The sequence below is a fragment of the Mixophyes fleayi genome, chromosome 6 (assembly GCF_038048845.1).
Source record: "Mixophyes fleayi isolate aMixFle1 chromosome 6, aMixFle1.hap1, whole genome shotgun sequence".
Classification (NCBI taxonomy): Eukaryota; Metazoa; Chordata; class Amphibia; order Anura; family Limnodynastidae; genus Mixophyes; species Mixophyes fleayi.
Window position 1 is genome coordinate 15210960 of NC_134407.1, and position 15874 is coordinate 15226833.

The 15874-nt window shown below is 44.2% G+C and overlaps 1 protein-coding gene across 2 annotated transcripts in view; it reads right to left on the bottom strand.

Moving 5' to 3' along the window:
* LOC142160858 (prominin-1-A-like) overlaps positions 1-1211 on the bottom strand; it is a 78510-nt gene extending 77299 nt beyond the window's left edge. For both annotated transcript variants that reach the window (XR_012693322.1, XM_075215894.1), the window contains exon 1: positions 999-1211. The gene's annotated coding sequence lies outside the window, so the exon portion shown is untranslated. The remainder of the gene's footprint in view (positions 1-998) is intronic.
* Positions 1212-15874: the final 14663 nt, after the last annotated feature.

Below are 15874 nucleotides of genomic sequence, written 5' to 3' on the forward strand. Positions count from 1 at the left end.
ATTATCCATAAATGCTAAAATATCAGAAAAGATGAACGATAACAGAGCCTTGGCTCTGTTATTGTTCATCTTTTCTGATATTTTAGCATGTTTTAGATGCATAAACTAATGTCACGTGGGTGGCACAGGGGTCAGCATTGCAATTGGGTCTTGTTTTGATTTGGATCAGGGCACTATATGCATTCATTGTGCATGTTAGCCCCATTTGCACATGGCTCTACCCTGGGTGCTCCAATTTCCTCTCTGGGCTGATAGACATACTGCTACTGACTGGCTTGTGGCTTAACTGGCCCTGGTGTTAGGTTGTAGGGCAGAGCCGTAACTTAGAATTCTAGCGCCTGGGGCGAGAAAGACAAATGCCGCCCCACTAGCCCTCAATTTTAACCAAATGAACCTAAAATATTCCTATATTGCGCCCCCCTTCAGCGTTGCGCCCTGGGCGGTCGCCCCTGTCACACAGCCCTAGTTATGGCCCTGTTGTAGGGAAATTAGATTGTAAGCTCACTAGGGCAGGACTTGAATGAATAAAGTTATCTGACTGCTCAGCAGAATAATACATTTGTGCTACATACAATCATAGTTCTCAGTTATTATTCAGTAACTCTAGACCACACAGCTTCTATTGACAGTGTGTTTCAGTACTCTTCAAAGCAATAAAGACAACAATCTTTCCATTATAATCTAAATAAGGAACTATTATGTGTAAACATATTTAGACATAAAGACATGCTGTTGCTTTCTCTCTACACAACAGCACGATGAGATTGTCATTCAACATTTAAATCCCCCATCCCAGAGCTCCGAGGACTTCAGACTGCCTAGAACAATTCTCAAACAGTTTGCAGACTTTAGTAGCGAATTAATAAAGGATAAAAATGCAAAGCAGACAATGTTTTCCAAACACAGCAATAAAGGAAACAAACTATCACATAAAAAAACAAACCATGTACATGTAAATAAGATATGGAAGGAGAGAGAGTAAGGTTCCTGGTACTTACTATGCTCTTGTCTGGCAAGTGATCAGTGGGAAACATGGGTGTACCAGAGGTTTCACTCTGCACAGAGATAAACAGGCTGTGAGCAACGTGTAATTTGACTCAGCTGCACAAGTCTAGTGTGAAAAATGCCATTCTCCTCTGCTCGTTATCAGATCCTTGGTGAATTAACAACCCCCAGCTCGCCCAGGCTGGAGGCAGGACTTCTACCCACTGGGGCTGTGGAAATGGAAGGGGATGTTTGCTGTCAGTCTGCAACCTCTGGGAGGCGTCGAAGTTTGGCAGAGACCTACCCAGTTGTAAGCAGGACATTCCAGCTGGGAGAGGGTTAATCATTGCTGCCGCATTTGCAGCTTGGATGAGTTCCCTGATCTTTTGCTTTTCATTTTGAATTTCCATACTGTGGTCTCGCTCTGGTTGGTATCATAGAGAGTGGAGGATATTCACGGACAAGACCCTACCCTTAAACCTGTAGATTGTAGGTTATTAAGAGAAAGTATGAAAGAGGTGCAGTATTCACAAGGGGGGAGGATCTGTAATGCAGTTCCTGCAAAATATTTGTTCCAGGAATGGATTCCCCTTGCAAAGCTTACAATATTAGGAGTATATATATTTCCTTTGCTTTCTATGTAACTGTTGGTACCCTTTTATAATTTATTATTATTACCTTGCATTTTTATTGCACCAGTTATCTAACGTATCACTGTACAGAGAATATGGAATCAGTCCCAGAAGCTTACAGTCTAAATTTCCTATCACACAGTAACACACATACATACAGAGATCAGCCGCAACATTAAAACCACTGACAGGTGAAGTGAATAACATTGATTATCTCTTTATAATAGCACTTGTCAGGGGGTGGTATATATTAGGCTGCAAGTGAACAGTCAGTTCTTGAAACTGAAGTGTTGGTCGCAGGTAAAATGGGCAAATGTAGGGATCTGTGGGACTCTGACAAGGGCTAAGTTCTGATGGCTAAACGACTGGGTCAGAGCACCTCCAAAATGGCAGGTCTTGTGGAGTGTTCTGGGGATGTAGTAGTTAGTACCTACCAAATGTGGTCCAAGGAAGGACAACAGGGTCATGGATGCCCACGGCTCATTGAAGCATGTGGGTAGTGAAGTTTAGCCCGTCTCATCCAATGCCACAGAAGAGCTACTGTTGCACAAATTGCTGAGAAAGTAAATGGTGCCTATGATACAAAGGTGCCAGAACACAGTGCATTGTACGGGGCTGCATAGCCACAGACCAGTCAGAGTTTCCAAACTGACCCCTGCCCACCGCCAAAAGTGCTTACAATGGGCACGTGAGGGTCAGAACTGGACCATGGAGCAATGGAAGAAGGTGGCCTGGTCTGATGAGTCACATTTTCCTTGACATCTTGTGTGGGTCGTTTACCTGGAGAAGAGATGGCAGCAGGATGCACTATGGGAAGAAGGCAAGCCGATGGAGACAGGGACACAATTCTTGTGGATGATACTTAGACATGTTCCATCTACCTAAACATTCTTGCAGACCAAGTACACCCCAACTGTATTTCCTGATGGCAGTGGCCTCTTTCAGCAGAAATACTTCAGGAATGGTTTGAGGAGCATGTCAAAGGGTTCACGGTGTTATTTTGGCCTCCAAATTCCCCAGATCTCAATCCGATCTGTGGGATGAGCTGGAAAAAAAAGTCAGAGCCATGGAGGACCCACCTTGTAACTTACAGGGCTAAATGATCTGCTGCTAATGTCTTGGTGCCAGATACCACAGCACACATTCAAAGGTCTTGTGGAGTCCATGCTTCGATAGTCAGAGCTGGTTTGGTGGCACGAGTGTGGTTAATTGGTGTATACACTATGGTTAATTTTGTCAGATGCCAATTAACCTACCAGTATGTTTTTTGGATTGTGGGGTGAAACTGGAGCACCCGGAGGAAACCCACGCAAACACGTGAAGAACATACAAACCCTGCACTGATTAGTGCCCTAGTCGGAACCGAAACCATGACTTCAACACTGTGAGGCAGTAATGCTAGCCACTGAGATGCTAGGACATGTTCTCCAAAATATATCAGTTCTGTAATGAGGCCAATTATCTAATCTTCTATAATTTATTAATACATTATATAAACAAGGATTGGTATCTGTGACAGATAAATCTGTTGGAACTCCTGAATGTTTTCTTCCTTTCCAATAACTCTTTGGGGGTTTTAGGGGCATATTTCTCAAAGGGTAAGTAGAGATAGGGCTTATTTTTGCTTCACTCTATACATCAGAGCGGTATCTTTGTCCAAAACTGCCACAACCAAGATTGGATTGCAAAGATAATACTTTGCAGGTGTCCTTTGGTCCTCCCTAAATTATTTCCCACTACCATTCAAATTAAATTAACCAGAATTCATATCCAAACCATCCCCTATATTTCTGTTATGAAGCATTGATAAAATAACCAAGCTTACGTAGCACATGAGTCCATTACGGAATCTAATATGTCAAAATAGTCACAATGTTTAGGATATGCAAAAAAGAATAATAAAATGACATACAGTTGTAAAATTTAAACAGATTTCTTAAAACAAAGGAGATTAAAATAGAAAATAAACTCACATCTGTTTATATAATTCTGGTGTCAGGTAACAGTGGAAAGCTGGACAGCTAGTTGATCCCCTTAGTCTGACCAGGTATAATAGTTTTTCATGGTTTTTAATACTAAGTCCTTGCCCCCTCCCTGTGCGTATGCTAATGACCATCTACTTAAAAGCTATTTCTTTGTTGGAAATTCTTATACATTACACAACGTTTCTCCCAAGCATCCTAGGCACATAATAATCTCATCAATCAACAGACCATACAATTACCAATATATGCATACCAAACATAACTATCAATTATTTGGGACAATACTTTTACATTTCTATAGTTTCACTGATAGGTAAACAGGTGCACAGAGAACATTTGTCATACACATCAGTTCCTGCCCCATTGGAGCTTACAGTCTGAATTCCCTAATATAGACACACACACACAGACTATGGCTAATTTTTGTCAGACGCCAATTAACCTACCAGTATGTTTTTGGAGTGTGGGATGAAACCGGAGCACCCGAAGGAAACCCACGCAAACACGGGGAAAACATACAAACGCCACACAGATAAGGCCATGGTCGGGAATCAAACTAGTAATCTGTTTCTTGTGGCAGCAGCTTTCTGCTCAGGTAAACTGAGGCATACGTCTGTCTACAGATATCCTGAATGGACTGAGACACAGCTGGGATTCTAAGATCTAAGCCCATCTCTTGTGGGAAACGTTAACCTGATAATTATACCACTCAGGCCCTCTGCACCTTGTCTGCTGTAGTGAAGCAAAGATCCTGAGTCATTATTGTCCTCAGGACTGATGTGTATTTTAGGTGACCCTGGGCTCTCAATCACCAGCTGACTGGGTGGTCTTGTGAGTGGCAGGGTCCCTTTAGGGCCATATTATATGCCCATGTGCCAAGTACTGCACATGCTTTTCCCTGGAAGACTTAGTGGGGGACTTATTGTCAGAGTCTCTCAGTGTGAATCCCACGAAACCTGAGTCTCCTGCTAGCTGGAAGAACACGCTCCTCTCTGCAACCCAGGCTAGGTACACCCAGGCTACGAGCACTGCAGGGTCACTCTGATTCGCTGCCAGTCTTCCCTGTACCTCCCAACAGTCCCAATTATAGGGACAAAAGTCCTGACTGGCTGGTCAGTCTCCTGAAATACACATTTACTTCACTGTAACTCCTTAAGTTGTTAATATTAAAATGTTAGCAAAATAACTGAAGGTTTCAGCATATGACCATTGTACAGGAAGGAAGTGTTACATAGATAATGTTTTTCTAATCTATATTTTGCCAACTATCAAGTGAGTATTTTTGAAGCCCATCCAACATTCCACCCCTCTCTCCGACCCCCCCTTGCCTACGGTATAGCGCCACCCCCCCCCACACCCCCTTGTATCATAATATTATAAAACGTGATTACATCATTTAAGAGAAGACCCTGTGAATACCTCTTTATAGCAAATTCTAGATCTTTTTTTATTGTTGTATTCAGTCTGGCCATGTTGTTATTTTCATATCTTTAAATAAAAAATTTAAATAAAGAAAAAGTATTGTTTTAGAAGGCACTCTGACCTCCCTTGCTGGACCCTCACTAGAGCCTTGAAATGCTGGTCCTGCGGCTGCAGCCGATGCTCTGATCCTGGGCAGGTTCCCTCCATATCTATGACCACCAGTGACAACAGCCAGAGTTTACTGCTCACTGATTGGTCCAGTTAACAGCATGTGACCTGTGCATGGGCTTCTGGGAGTTGAAGTTGTGTTTCTGATTTTACATTAGGCACAGAGACTTGAGCAGAACTACAAGTCCCAGAAAGTCAGAAGCCTTGGCTTGGAAATAAGGTGTGAGAAGTAGGTAAGCCTACAATAATGAAAAGTGAACTCTGCCAGCAGATTTATTAACACGATCATAAAAACTAATTATAGTCATATAAAAAGATTATTTTTATATACATTTAAACATTTAATATTGACATTAGATAAATACAAATGCAAAATAAAAATATAGGTTCAGAGTCAATTTAAAATAATGTTCTTGCAGCGTCGGACTGGCCTGCCGGGGAGCCGGGCTAGCCACTGGTAGGCCCCGACGCTGGTAAGCCACGCCCCCACCTGGCCCGTTGTTCCGAGTGCCAGGTTCCAGGCCGGCTGATTGAAATTGCAGAGAGCCCAGACGCGACTGCGGCTCTCTGCACATGCGCCGTCATGTCATCGGTAGACGAGTCATGTGGGAGGAAGAACCACCCACGTTGGAGGTGCTGGAGATGTCCTGCAGCCCAGAGGAGCAACACGAAGAATGCAGGAGCCATTGCTGAGGTTAGTACATCGTGCAGCGCCGCAGGAGCCTGTCATTCTGCATTGTATCATTTTATTTTGGGAGGGTTTTTTAATTGCTCTTTTTTATAATACAAACATTTTTTGTTGCTACTGTTTGTACTTTTTTTTTTTTTTTGTATGTATTCATTTTACAACCTGTTGAGCCACAGTTTTTCAGATATTCTAATGTCTCAGCAGTCTTCATTGCAGAGAATTACTGTTAAGTGATCCTGTTTTAGAAAGTCTCACATTTAGTTACCAGTGGGAAAAATCAAATATTATGCCAATAAGCCTCGTTTTATAAGAGAATATAAATGCAGTGAAGTGTAAGTGTAATGCGATAGACACTGTACAGTGCCTCCAGGTAGGAGCTTGTTAAGTGAATACTTGATGCCATAGTTACTTTCAGAGTCAATACATGTTAAAACATGTTTAAAAAGTATATTTCAAGAATGGGATATGGATAAATAAGGACATTGGATAGGGGAGAGAAAGAAATGTGGCATGAGAGATGAGGCAATAAGGGCATGTGAGATGAGGCACAGTGTGAAGGGGGAGCAAAGGCAGCGTGTCAGAGTGTGGAGGGGGGCCAAAGCATACTTGCCAACTTGCTGATGTTGGCTTCCGGGAGCGGTGGGGGTGATGGGGGCGGGGCTCCAAAAGTTGCATCATTTTGGCCCCGCCCCTGTGACGTAATGACAAAAACTTTGCGTCAATTTGCGTCATTTGCCGCGATTCCCGGTGAATCGCAGCGTTTTGGACCCAATTCTTCCAGATGCGGTAGATTGCCACACTCTCCCGGGAGTCCGGGAGACTCTCACGAAATGCGGGAGTCTCCCGGACATTCCAGGATAGTTGGCAAGTATGGGCCAAAGCAGCATGGCAGAGTGTTAAGGGGGGGCCAAAGCAGCATGGCAGAGTGTTAAGGGGGGCCAAAGCAGCATGGCAGAGTGTGAAGGGGGGCCAAAGTAGCATGGCACAGGGTGATGAAGGGGGGCCAGGAGAAGGGGGGAGCAAAAGCAGCATGGAGGGTGCAGTGTGATAATAAGGAGGCACAGCATGGTGATGAAGGGGCACAGCGGGCTTGTGGCAATGTAATGTGTGTGAGGTAGGTGGTGGCTAACTAATGGGTGCTATTTTGTTTGTAGGGTAAAGATGGGGCAATTTAATTTTATAGTGGGGACTATTATTTTAAGATTGGGTGGTTTGGGGGCTAATAATTGAATGTGGGGCTGAGTTTGAGGAGCATGAGTTCTTTTAAATGTGAATATGAATTATTTAATGGCAGTGACAGTTGCGGGAAATAGGTATATTTATTATACATAAATGCTATTAATTTATTGCTGTGGCTGTCTGGAGGGAGGGAAACAGGTTTATTTATTAAATGGGAATACTATTACTTTAATGTTGGGGCTGAAGGAAGGCCTAAGTATTAATTGTGGATCCTATTGATTTAACGCCGGGGCTGGTTAGAATTTTCTAAATGTACCCATTTTTTTCCAAATAGGTCCCCCAACATTCCAGGATCCAGACAAGCCGCAACTAAAGAAACCAGCAGCCACAGGTGGTGACAAGAACAGGTAGGACAGTCTGTCAAATGTTCTGAGTCTAGTGGGACAATCCCGATTTTTGGTGACTGTTCTGCCCAATCTAAGGGGTAGGTCAAGACTGTGTACTCTTTATATAAACACTGCATTCTTTATATACTACACTAAGGTGCTATCTGTCCTTCGTGGGCTGACCACTCCCCCTCTAGTGTCTGCTCTCGCCTCTTTGATGGCTGGCCACAGCCCCTCTGGTGGGTCCCAAGTGTTGCAGTCCCCCGGTGGGCCCTTCATGCCCCAGTCCGACACTGTGTTCCTGCAAGTAATCATTTTACAAATGAGTCGCTGTAATTTATAAAAAAGTTGCTTAAAAAAAAAAAATGCAGTTTTCTAAATGTCAAATAAACATAAATTAAAACCTTGTTTAAAGTACCTGCATGCGTGAGATACAATGAGATACAAGGAAACTGCTTAGAAAATACTTCAGGTTGATGATTAATAAGTCATACTATCTCTTGCGACACGACAGTTTTCCATTGCTCCAGATTAAGGGTGTAATACAAAATGCTTGTAAATTCCGCTACAAGACCGTGCGAACCAAAGTAGTGTATTTCCGCCAATATGCAGAAACACAGACATGCATCCGCCTCCGCCGTGGCAGCACAGGCTCCTGGTCTGCGCCAAGCCATCATCATCAGTGGGTATTTGCCCTCTAGCAGGTGCAAAAGGTCTGCGGATCTGCATAAGCCGCATCCGTACTGTACTCAGCCAATGTCAGACTGCCGAGACCTTCCCCTGGTGCCCCTCTCCAGTCCAGGACATGTTCATTGGGATACATATAGGTGTACTATAATCATATATCAAATCCAAAGATGGGAAGGTTTGTGTTATGCAGCGTTAGTTTTGTTATGGAAAGCTACAAGCACAGTACTGTTATGGGAGGGAGATAAACTTATATTCATCCCAGGAAGCCATCAGATTTATGAGGGCTCTTTACAATCTGACACAGGACTGCCATCAGCCCCCTCTTTATTCTGGTGAATACAACACACTATAGAGCACATTCTAGTCATTAGAATACAAAGCCGACCCTAGCAAGGGCCGGGTGCCTGGGCCGCACGTCACGTTTCTGACAGCCGTGAGGCAGGCAGAGGATGGAGGGAAGGAAGGGGCGGGGCCATGATGAAGGCACTCCTCCTCCCCTAAGAATAAGTCTACATCCGCTCCTGCCTCATTCTGGTGCCCAGTGTACAGCACGTACGCCAATCTGGGGCCTAGTGTACAGCACGTACTCCAATCTGGGGCCTTGTGTACAGCACTTACTCCAATCTGGGGCCTAGTGTACAGCACGTACTCCAATCTGGTGCCTAGTGTACAGCACATACTCCAATCTGGGGCCTAGTGTACAGCACGTACTCCAATCTGGGGCCTAGTGTACAGCACGTACTCCAATCTGGGGCCTAGTGTACAGCACCTACTCCAATCTGGGGCCTAGTGTACAGCACGTACTCCAATCTGGGGCCTAGTGTACAGCACGTACTCCAATCTGGGGCCTAGTGTACAGCACGTACTCCAATCTGGGGCCTAGTGTACAGCACCTACTCCAATCTGGGGCCTAGTGTACAGCACGTACTCCAATCTGGGACCTAGTGTACAGCACGTACTCCAATCTGGGGCCTAGTGTACAGCACGTACTCCAATCTGGGGCCTAGTGTACAGCACGTACTCCAATATGGGGCCTAGTGTACAGCACCTACTCCAATCTGGGGCCTAGTGTACAAAACAGTCCTGAGATTTTGTTCAAATCTCCCTACACTGTAGCTCTTCAAATTGGGCTATTGTGCTCATGCTGCTATAAGGCGTTGGCACGCACATAAAGGGGGCTTGGCCACACTAATAAGATGCCATTATTGTTCCATATATGGGCAAGGGCGTGTGCCACGTCCCTGTGTGTTGCGCTAAATCCTATTCAACCCCCCTCTCGTCCCAGCCCTTGCTGCGTGTAGCGTAGTAGTGGCAGGTGAGTACTTATCACGGTCTGCACCAAATCGTTCCCTGTCGTCAGGACAAAAGTGGCAGGACAGTCCCCTAGAGTCTGGACCAATGTTCCTGAGAATAGAACCTATCAATTCACAACAGTCAACAGTCTGGTGGCTCATGCCTCTCTCCAGTGAATCGATAGACTCCATGCTCACTAATATTGGTTCAGTTTGACACCACAATGACAGGTAAATAGACAGACTGTGCTGCAGAATAGCTGAGCTGTGTTTTACTGATATGTTTACTATAAAGGCTGCTAACATTTGTCTAAGGACCTTTCTTTATCTCTATTACTCATATACAAATAACTAACTGACGGAGATTATCAGCAGAACCAGACTCTCCCTCCCGCCCTCTTAGATCTGTCCTGCTCCTCTTCTCTGATAACCACCCCTCACCCCCATCTACAAAATTTCTCTTGCTGCTACAGTCTTACGAAGCTCCCGAACCCACCTGACCCGACTCTCCCCGACCCTCACTCTTTCAAGTGCTCTCTCAGGACCCACCTCACTACGGGTTGACATAAATTTTAAAAAATAAAAAACAAATGGCTGTGTATGACATTCTCTCATGTATAGCTTTGGGAATATCTTCTTGACAGTCTTGGTAGGAGGGGAGGATTCAGGGAGGGGAGTTCTCGTTTTCTGTTATGGCACATGCTGTCCTCTCTTGGTGGCTAGGTCACCACTCTCCTGGAATGTCTGGGGACTCCTGAATTTTGAGTAGGTCTCCCAGACTCACGAGGGACCAGGCCATTCTCCCGCATCCTGCCCACTTTCTAGTGGAGTATGAGGAATGCGGACTCCATGAGGCTATTTGCAGCGAACTGCATTATTTTGGTCCTTCCCCAACAGCAAAATGATGCAACTGCAGATAAAATGATGGGCAGGTAGTTCTGGGTACAATGGATAATGTGGGCAGGTAGATCTGGGTATAGTAGATTACGTGGGCAGATATATCCACAGCAAGGTGTCTCCAGTAGCTTCTGCAGATCATGATTTGTAGATTCCGATTTCTGTGGGAAAAGGTGACATAGTTACTGATCCAGGCAAAATATATTAATTCAACATTTCTAGATCTTCGTTGGAATTATTTGCTAATAGGGACCAGCTGCAGAATATAGGACACGTTTGTTCTGGGGGTATGCAGCAGACACGATTAAGTAGTACTATGCAGTTACATGCACACGGTAGAAGAAGGAATACTGGGGATGACATCCTAGTAAAGATGAAGTGATGAAGTACTGTTCACTTATCCATACTTACCCACTCTAGCGGAATGTCCAAGAAACTCAGGAGTTCTGGGTCGGTCTCCCGGTCTCCCAGGAGAGCAGGCCTTTCTCCCGCATCCTACCTTCTTCCTAGTGAAGTGGGTAGGTTAGGAGCCTCCATGATGCGTTTTGCCACCCCCTACCCCCCTCCGTCCTCACACTTCACCTCCCCTCTGAATGATCCCAGAGTATGCACTTATCTATAAAATACAGAATATTGCGACGATCGCTGATAAAGATGGGCGCTAACCGGCAGCGTCTTACCCATGAAGTTACTGGCTGCTGCGCCTCAATTTTGATAATGGGCTGTCAGCATGGCACTGGGCTACGATGTCACAGCCCACAGCTATACTCCAAACACGGTGCAGATTCCACCCCGTCCCCCACCGCACAAAAGCCAAGTAGAGGGGTGGGGGGGCTGTTGGAGGCCCATGGAGCAAGCACCAGCCCTATGCAGGAATGGATCTGATATTGATTAATTTGGCCTGTATTTATTTCTCTTAAGCTAAGATCAGCTTTCCTCTGCGTATGTCTTGGTTTGGTATCACATGCTGTTAAGAAAGTTATTCGCTTTATTTCTGTTAATGTGGAATCTGTTTTTACAGGAACTTGTCAGTCATACTGCGTATAGAAGAATCAACAATAGTCCTTAGAGCATAGTAAACAAAATAAACACATCATGCGTTTCACAGCAGTTCTCCTATTGTTACTGTGGCGCTACATTATACTATACCAGTAATAACTAAGGACACCTTACCTTCACTTATATCCGTGACAGGAAGGACTTCCGTCTGATTGTTATAGACAATTACTGGCAAAAAAATTAGCATTTCATGTATCAGATTCAAAAACAGCCAGACATCAAGAGCAGCGTATACCCACTACTTAAAAGTAATTAATCCTTGATTGTTTTGAGGTATTTAAACAGTTATATTTACAAGTGACACGGTATAAGAAGAGATGTAGATTGATATAACTGACTAGGAATAGAATTAAACAAAATGGGATATTTATGAACGCACATCTACGGGTAATAATTAAGGATGCTCAGGCTCGGCTTTCTAAAAACCGACACCCCCTGAGCATTACAAAACTTAATCATCGCATCTCACGGGTATTGGATGCCATAAGTACCTCCCTCCACCAGAGATCCGGCGCCATTGCTCAGTCACACACAGGAGGGGTAGCAGCGTTCTTGTCAGTCTCCAGTGACATTGCTCACACAGAAACACACAAGTTTTTGGAACTAAATAAACTATTTTATTTGCATAATCAAACTTAATAAACTTCTTTTTTTTTGCTTTTATCATTTGTATTTTTTTTTCTTTGACTTAAAATAACTTGATATGGGGGGCATCTCTGACTGTGGCTATGATGTGGTGACATCAATTCTTTAACTGCAATAAAAGGAAAGAAAAGATGTTGAAAATACACTGTTACTACATCTTACTATATGGTGAAATGCTAGCTCTGTGGGTGTACTTCGTTCACACATTTTGCAAGTTCGCTAGAGTTCATGTTTATGTTATGCTGAACACAGTAGGATGCAGAAGTATATAGTTTATTTTAGGCACACTGAAAAAAAATAAAAAATAAATATATATATATATATATATATATATATATATATATATATATATATATATACACACACACACAAATATCTTCAACCAGCACCTGTGGATCCTCTGCCTCTTGATGTTGGCTCTTGGTGATCTTGATAAACTGTGGCCCTCGTCCTGGGCCGCCTCCTCCTCCTGAGTCACCGCCTCATCCTCCTCCTGGACCGCCTCCTCAGTCTCCTCCTTCTGAGCCGATGCCTCCTTCTGGGCCAACTCTTCATGTGGCCCCTCCTCCTGGCGGTGGTCGCGGCAGGGAATGCGTTGGCGCTCTGTTGGATAAATATGACCCCTTATCTTTTTTTGAAAATTTTATTTTTGTCTCAAACATACAGACAGGGCTGCCAAGAGGAATTCAGGGCCCCGGTACAACAACTTCATGGGGCCCCCTTATAGGTGCGCATGTTGAAAAATTTTGCGCGGCCCAATGTTAGAGGTTGGTGTTTGTCATACAATTGGGGGCGTGGCTATGCATCATTGGGGTATGGCTGGTGGGGGAAAAGCGCTAGGTCCTGAATTCACCGGAGCGTGACATATGTCTAAGCACTCCTGACTTTCAAGACATCAAGCACCACAGTGTAGTACAGAAAGAATGCAGTGTGTACACAGAGAGTTCACAGTCTTGGCCTCTACCTTACATTGGGCAGAACACTCACCAAAAATTGACATTGTCCCACTAGAATCACAACATTTCACACACTCTCCTGCTCTCTCCTACCTGCTTTTCTCACTTCCCCCATGTGGCCGCAGGTTTCTTTAGTTGCGGCTTGTCTGGGTCCTGGAATGTTGGGGGACCCTATTTGGGGAAAAAATGGCTACATTTAGAAAATTACAACCAGCCTCGCCGTTAAATCAATAGCACCCATGATTAATAATTAGGCCTTCCTCCAGCCCCAACATTAAAATAATAGTATTCCAATTACCCCGCAATCAAAATAGCAACCATTAATTAGCCACCACCTACCTCACACACACTACATTGCCAAAAGTTCCCTGTGTCATCACACACACATTACTGTGCCCCTTCATCATCACCACGCAGAATGAAGTTTATTAGAAATATCTTGTTTTTGAATGGAGCATATTTTATATGTTATGTATTATATATAATATATATTATAATATACATTATATTAATGGGTCACTTAGATATGACAGTGGAACTAATAGAGAACTTACGCATAGTAATATCTGCCCTCTATTCAGCGAGGAGATCAGGAGATGTCTCTTCCTCAAATCGGTTCATTGCTGCTGTGTCAGGTGCCATCCCCGCGCCCCCTCGCTTGCCAGGGACTGATGCCTCTCTCCTCTGCAGGAGCGCCCCATTGCTAGGCAACAGGACGCTCCTTCCGGCCGTTGTTGGGCATATGTGCGCTGGTTGCCACGGCAATGGGAAACGCATTACAACTTCCTGACCAATGAGGGCTCACTCCCCTCTATTTATAGCAGGCTCTGGCAACATTAGGATTCCAGAGTAACTAGGCCCACTAGCCTCCAGCACTTCTATATGATTACTAGCCTTCTGACTGTCTCCCTGTGTACCGACCCGGCTTTCCCTGACCCTGCCTTGGATACCTCTTTGGATCTGTGTTGTGCTTCCTGGTTTGACCTTTGGCCTGTTGACTCCGCTTCGTCTTCTGATTTGGTACCTCGTTTGCCCACACGGTTTCTGACCTCAGCCTGTACGACCACGATTGTTCACCACCATGTCGCGGGTAGCTTCCTGGGAGGGCCGCGACCTGCACGTCGTTTGCTGCAAAATTCAAACTCCCTTGCGGGGGTCCCTGGTGAAGGCCAGCGGCATGTTAGACTCTGCGCCTCCTTGTGCAGCAGCGCCAATATCCACAGGTGATCTGCATTCCAATATATACGTGACATGCTGCAGCTGAACGATGGAGCGCTGTTTGCCCAGTTGCAAATGCAGCCGCCTGTGGACAGCCTGGTATGCATTCAACTACTCATTACTCACATACAGAGCTGTGAGTCGAATTCAATGGTGAAGTGTTTCCGTCAGGACCCGCAGCTCACATGTTTGCACGTGAATGAGACTCTTCAACATTCTGCACACCTTTTATAAGACCTAGTTTTGCATTTTTATTGTCATGAGATATAATTGATTGAAGAATCTACACTGAAATATCTATCTTGTGTGCATTAAATAAGTTGTTATATTTGTATTTTACTTTTCAGCAACGTGTGTGTTTTTGATCAGATCCAGCGCTGTCATTATTTAAAATTTTTGCAAGCAAAGAGCACCAAATTAAACAAAGAGAGGAGGTCCTTCTTAAATGTTGAGACTTTTTTTGGAAGGAAGCTGGCCATGTGGCATATCTAGGTAAACATCACACTAAAAATAAAAGGTGAGACATAGTGGAATGCTCCATGATAATCTGCTATAATAGTTAGCTATATAAATAAGCCCATGAAAATTAACATTACTGCATGCAATATATTGCGAATAATGTAGTAATTATAAATGTATAATTTTCTAGATGGAAATAGTACTTAATAGCCATTTGTCTCCATGTGTCCTTGCACCCCTTTGTCTCTGTTGGAATTATTGTCACATCCCTGATTGCCGGAAGGTAAAGGAGTCATGTTTACTCCCAGGCCACACAGCTACCTGGTCACGAATCTGGAGAGATTGTTCACATATAGCTTGGTTGTTTATCTATTCAAATAAATCGAAGCTTTCCCACCCAATGGGACCGGCGCTACATGTGTCCCATCTACTGCCCCTATGACGTGCGGAAAGTCGGCAATCTGTGCCTTTATGGGCACAATGGACTCCTCATCGAGTGGCAGAATGGAAGAATTGCCTGAGCCGCGACAGAAACGCCCACAGAACAACCTTCATCACACGACTGAAGTGCTTCTGGGACATCCCTACCGCCACTCCCACTGTGGTCTGGAATGACCCTGTGGAGCAAAACTGCAAGACTAAAAACAGTTTGGTCAATGGCGGTTTTGCGCATTGGCTCTAGGTCACTCTGCACAATGCACAGAGTGTCCAGGATGACATGAGGCGGGAGCCAATAATGATGAACCACCCCAGCATCTGATATCCCAAACAGGCTGACATGTGGCCTGAAGACACGCTCCCTGGGCCGGCAACGATGAAACGCTATGTTAGAGAGAGGGGGATGAAGGGGTTCAAAAATGTTATTACCTCATGGCTTTGATCCTTTAATGTCTGTTTGGACATTAAATATTTCAATTATACTTACACCTGCAAGTGGGTTACCAAGGCTCATAATGGAACTGTGAAACAAAAAATGTATTTATTTACAAAAAAAAAAGACACGAATAGGCATGGGGCATACTTTGAGAAACTATGATGAGTTAAATCAGCAGAAAGAAAAAACTAACTAAAGTACTAATAAACAGACACATGACAGGGCCATAATATGAAACATATAAACAAAGAAAAGCAAAAAAACATTGTGAAAAAATAAATATCTAGTTAATAGAATGAAGGTCCCGACTATGTATATAGCAAAGTACTATACAGACAAA